Source organism: Triticum aestivum, chromosome 7D, assembly GCF_018294505.1.
Source record: "Triticum aestivum cultivar Chinese Spring chromosome 7D, IWGSC CS RefSeq v2.1, whole genome shotgun sequence".
In the NCBI taxonomy this organism is placed as follows: Eukaryota; Viridiplantae; Streptophyta; class Magnoliopsida; order Poales; family Poaceae; genus Triticum; species Triticum aestivum.
This window is the reverse complement of record NC_057814.1, coordinates 34,840,904-34,847,406: the sequence shown is the minus strand read 5'-3', so window position 1 is coordinate 34,847,406 and position 6,503 is coordinate 34,840,904.

Sequence of the window (6,503 nt, the reverse complement as noted above, 5' to 3'; positions counted from 1 at the left end):
ACGAGGAGGCAGGGGGCGGCGGTGAGGGGCGCGGCAACGAGCGACGAGGAGGCAGGGGGCGCGGGGCGGCAACGGCGTCTGGGCGGCGCGGGACGGCGTCGGAGGCAGGGGCGACGACGACGACAGCGAGGCGCAGAGGGGCAGCCTGGCGGCGTCGTCGGGGCGGGGAAGACGAACTGAATGAAAATTTTCACAAGTGCTAGTTATATAGACGAAGCATTGGTCCCGGTTCGTGACAGCAACCGGGACGAATGCAACCTTTAGTCCCGGTTGGTGCCACCAACCGGGACCAAAGGCCTGCCACGAACCGGTACCAATGCACCCCTTTAGTCTCGGTTGGTGCCACCAACCGGGACCAAAGGCCTTGTGTTGCTGCGCCCGCGTCGAAAGTATAGTCCCACCTAGCTAGTTGAGAGGGGCGCGCAGTGGTTTATAAGACCCACCGTCGCACCCCTCTCGAGCTCCTCTCCATTGCAGGCTTACGGGCCTAATTGTCACTGCTATGCCTGATGGGCCTACTAGGCCTTCTGCGGGCCTGAATCCTGGCCCATCGATGGGTTTCTAGTCGTATTCAGGCCGTGGTAGCCCAGTAGGTGGCATATTTTTTTTGCCTGTTTTTTGTTTTCTTTTTTGCTTTATTTATTTTGTTTTGTTTCTACTTACAACAAAAAACTTATTGATTTTATTTTATTTTGTTTCTCATTACTTATTTATTTTACTTTATGATAATTCTTTTTGCTATTAAAATTTCTAACAAAAAAAGTTCTTTATGAAAGTTCTTTTTGCTTTTAATGATTTTGAACAGAAAATACTTCGATAATTTTAGTTGCATCAATTTTATATAATTTTAGTTTCAATAATACTAGAGGTTTCTTATAATGTTTTGAACAGAAAATACTTTGTTAATTTTAGTTTCATAAATTTTATTAAAGTTTATTTTATTTTGTTTCTACTTATATATTTTATTGAAGTTTATATTATTTTGTTTTAATTACTTATTTATTTTATTTGTTATTTTTCATGCACCATTTTTCATGCATTTACTGATTATTTTGAGCTATAAGACCCTAAAATTGAAAAGCATTTCAAATGAACTCTGAAAAGGTTGAAAGTTGGCATGATATCATCATTTCATCCACATAGCATGTGCAAGAAAGTTGAGAGGGTTACGTCAAAAACTGGATGCACTTCATGTACAAAACGGACAATGGTATCATACTCGTCTGTTAGAAAGTTGGCATGGTATCATCATAATAGTTGCGGGAGAAAGTCTTCACTTTTTCTTCGCTTGTGTCATTTGCTTATTGCGCCGTAACAATGGATAATCTTCATCGTTTATCAGGATGCTTGGGTCAGCCTTGACTTTGAAGGGACGAAAACTCATCTGTTACAAAGGGATTTCATTTTCTTGAACTTATTTGAACTCCAGACTTTTTGTGTGTTCAAAATGCACCATTCAAAGCCACATCATCAATTTTCAACCCTTTCTGACTTCATTTACGAATTGTTTTGAGCTAAATGACCCTGAAATTGAAAAGCCCTACAAATGAGCTCTAAAAAGGTTGAAAGTTGGCATGGTATCATCATTTCACCCACATAGCATGTGCTAAAAAGTTGAGAGGGTTACGTCAAAAGCTGGATGCACTTCGTGAACAAAATGGACAATCTCTTTCGAAGTATCAGGGTTTTGGACGAAAACTCATCTGTTACAAAGGGATTTCATTTTCTTGAACTTATTTGAACTCCAGACTTTTTGTGTGTTCAAAATGCACCATTCAAAGCCACATCATCAATTTTCAATCCTTTCTGACTTCATTTGTTATTTTTCATGCAGTGACGGATTGTTTTGAGCTAAATGACCCTGAAATTGAAAAGCCCTACAAATGAGCTCTGAAAAGGTTGAAAGTTGGCATGGTATCATCATTTCACCCACATAGCATGTGCTAAAAAGTTGAGAGGGTTACGTCAAAAGCTGGATGCACTTCGTGAACAAAATGGACAATCTCTTTCGAAGTATCAGGGTTTCGGACGAAAACTCATCTGTTACAAAGGGATTTCATTTTCTTGAACTTATTTGAACTCCAGACTTTTTGTGTGTTCAAAATGAACCATTCAAAGCAGAGACTGATTTTGAATGGTGCATATTCAACACACAAAAAGTCTGTAAAGATCGCCAACCCCAACATAAAAAAATGAGCATAGATGCGCCTATAGAGAGAATTCAACCTAAATTCATAATAAATTTCTATGAATTTCAGAGAAATTCACTCTGAATTTAGGTCAAATTCCTTGTATAAGGGCATCTATTTTCATTTTGAGAGGAGCTCAACAAGGCAGAGAGGGACGGGCTTATAAACCGGTGTGAGCGCCCTTCGGTTGGCGAGGTGGGACTAAACTCTGACCGAACGAGGACCAACCCTTTAGTCCCGGTTTGTGGCACAAACCGGGACTAATGGTCATAGGCCAGGGGCGAGGCGCATTGGTCCCGGTTCGTGCGTGGAACCGGGACCAAAAGGTCCAGACGAACCGGGACCAATGGCCCACGTGGCCCGGCCGGCCCCCTGGGCTCACGAACTGGGACAGTTGCCTCCTTTGGTCCCGGTTCGTGAGCGAACCGGGATTAATGGTATTACGAGGGCCGAACCAATGCCCTGTTTTCTACTAGTGCTCCAAGTGCAGAGTTTTGTAGGACAACACTAAATTGCCTCAAGTGGATGACCTAAGGTTTATCAATCCGTTGGAGGTGTAGGATGAAGATGGTCTCTCTCATAACTTGCAATCAAATACAAGAAATCTCTTGTGTCCCAAACACACCTAATACAATGGCAAATTGTATAGTTGCACTAGTTCGGCGAAGAGATGGTGATAGAAGTTTAGTATGGATAGTAGATATAGGTTTTTGTAATATGAAAATATAAAAACAGCAAGGTAGCAAGTGACAAAACGGAGCATGATCAGTATTACAATGCTTAGAAATAAGGCCTAGGGTTCAAATACTTTCACTAATGCAATCTCTCAACGGTGCTAACATAATTGAACCATATAACAATCCCTCAACGCGCGATAAAGAATCACTCCAAAATTCTTATCAAGCAGAGCACATAAGAGGAAATGGTTTGTAGGGTACGAAGCCACCTCAAAGTTATCCTTTCCGATCAATCTATTGAGCTATTCCTATAAGTGTCACAAATAGCCCCTAGAGTTTGTTGTAAAATAACACCATATGATACACATCAACCAACTCTAATGTCACCTAGGTACTCCAATGTCACCACAAGTATCCGTGAGTTGATTATTCGATATGCATCAAACAACTTCAGATTCATAATATTCAATTCAACACAAAGAACTTTGAAGAGAGCCCCAAGATTTCTACCAGAGAAAGTAGGACGAAAACGTGCATCAACCTCTATGCCTAGATTACCCCAATGTCATCACGGGAATCCGCAAGTTGATTGCCAAAACATATATCAAGTGAATCAATAGAACACCTCATTAACACCACGGGTATCCACATGCAAGACATACATCAAGTATTGTCAAATCCATAAGAGTATTCAATCCGATAATAGTGAAACCTCAAAGGTAAAAACCAAATTCATCACAACCAGACAAAGAGGGAGAAACACCATATGATCCAACTTTATTAAGAAAGCTCATGGTACATCAAGATCGTGCCAAATAAAGAACACGAGAGGTGGAATCATCAATGCAAATCATTACCTCGAATGATTGAAATCTCCTCTTTATTATTATTCAATGAATTGCAAGATTTTTTTATCTCATATCTATTAACCTTCATACATCTAGGGGGAGTATATTTCATCATCGAGCCAAGTAACACAAATTCACTCTTGTTTGATTTACATTTCACTTATCTATGTTCACTTTGATGATTATCTGTTTTGTGAACAATAGTCCAAAAAGGAGGAGATCGTTGGTGCAATGATAGCCCCCTTATGTTTTGGAGTTTGTTGACATAAACAGTATGAGACTTATATGTTTTCTAGTGCACACAGAGTAACAGGTTCTGAGATATCGAGGAGTTTGATGCAAACGACGAAGAGAATCTCCCTGCGTTGCAGCAAAGGTTATCACCTAAGATGATGTTAACAAGAGTGACCCCTAAAAATTATTTAAGTGAAGCAATTGGTTCGGAGTTTGTCTGAAGAAAATGACTGCGTCCGAGGAGAATGAAGACGAAGTGAAGATGTAGCATTTGTTTCGTTCTTCTTCTTTCTGTCGAGTCATAGGACCACCGTACTATTAAGAGGGGTGTAGCGTTCGAAACTTTGATTCTCTGATGCTAAACCCAAATCCTATGAAAGTTGTAAGAGAAATTTCTTTGTGTTCCGAGCAAATACTTGCCAGCAAGAGACTGTGATCTTCTTCGCTGCGAGAGGTCTCAGACTGAGGAGTTAGCATTACTTGTTCCTCAAGTGATGTTATCGTTGCTCCAAAATCCGACCGTTGTGAACGTGTCAGTTGGCCATTGGCTGGACCGCATGTCCAAAATGGTCATTTCCCATCTGGGAAGGCTGCGGCTATAAATAGCCACCCCGCGCTGGCTTTGTCCAGTGGCTGCTCCGTTTGATACTGAGAAGATTGTTGAGCAACCCACTCTCCGAGCGATTTGAGTTTAAAATCCATCGAGAGAAAACCCCTAGAGCCAAAGAATTAGATAGTGGTTCAGCATTACTCGAATCTAAGTCTAGTACGCTCCGCCTATTACTCTTGAGAGCTGCAAACTCTCTAGACGGTTAGGTGTCAATTTCTTCAGAGACCAGGAATGATTGTGGTTCTTGAAGAAGAAGTCTGTAAAGGTTCGGATATCGCCTTCAAGTATCTACCACGAGTAATCGGCATCGGTTGACGAATCGATTGTCGAGGAGAATAGGGTGAAGAGAGTTTATCTTCCGTGTTAAGTCACAACCCCTCCAACCAGACGTAGTACTGTGTAGAAGGACAAACTGGTCGAACAAATTCCGTGTCGCCATCAAGCACCACTGGTTATCTCTATTACTCATGTTTCCATTCGATACGTTTTCCATCATGTAATTTGTTTCGATGCATGTTTAGTTTCGATTAGGTACTTAGTTTTAGCTCGCTATAGTTTGGTTTTCTTTTGTTTCTGTTGCTGGGTTCGGAGAGTTTTGAGTTTTCTGAAGAAAATTTAAAACTCCCATTCACCCCCCGGTAGACATACTTCGTTCCTACAGACCCCACTCGTGCGAGCGCTCGCGGTCGTATGGAACGTCGTATTTTGTGCTGTGCTTCACTGGTGCGCCTCCTAATGATTTCTTCAATCTCCATTTCCACTCATTTTCATGTTCACATGTGATTTCTTCCCTTTTAGCCCATTTCCTATGGAAACACATCAAAAACAAGATTTGTGGAATCCTTTGCATTCATTAGTCATTAGTAACAATACCGGAGAAAATACCTCGGTTTTAATGAAAGATGTCGGTTTAAATAAAGGGTGAACGAGTGTAAAAATATCACTCATCTAACTCCGGGACCATAGCTTTCACTAGAGGCATCTCTCAAGAACATAGCAATGGTGGGTACACAAATTACTGCTGGACAATTGATAGAAAAGTGCATAGTTATGGTGTTATTAATGGCATGATCAGTACATAGGGCATTACGTCCGTGACAAATAGACCGAATCGATTCTACATTTACTACTATTACTCCACTTCGAGAGCGCTTTTATATTTGCCTCTCTACGTATTAAGTTCATAACAAACAGAGTAATGCGTGAAGCATGATAACATAATGTTGACAAGATAAAACCAATCAATACGATCAAACCCCGTCGGTTTACCCTTAGTAGCAACAATAATACAAATACGTGTCTCGCTACTCCTCCTGTCACAAAGTGATGACACCGCAAGATTGAACCTACCACAAAGCACCTCTCTCGCTAAAGATAAATTAATCTAGTTGATGAAACTAAATAGACAGATCAGAGAGAAATACAAAGCTATAACAAATTTTATAAATAACTCAATTACTTTCAATGAACAATCTGATCATAAACCCACAATTCATCGGATCCCAACAAAACGCACCACAAAAGATTACATCGAATCGATCTCCAAAGAGAACATTGTATTGAAGATCAGAGAGAGAGAGAAAGAGCCATCTAGCTACCGCTATGGACTCTTAGGTCCTGTGAGGAACTACTCACACACATCATCATGAAGGCAACAAGGTTGATGAAGAAGGTCTCTGTGATCAATTCCCCCTCCGGCAGAGTATCAAAAAAGGTCTCCAGATGGGATCGAGGAAGAACAGAGGCTTGCGGCGGCGGAAGAATTGTTTCGGGTCTCGCTCCGGGGATTTTGAAATATTTGGGAATTTATAGCACTAAGAATTAGGAATGGAAGGAAAATGGGTTGCAGAATCGCTGGCTATCTTGGGCCGGCCCAGGTGGGGCACGCTGCGCGCGACGCGGCCTTAGCACTCGCTCGCTAAAGAGCGAGGCATAGGTGGCCAGA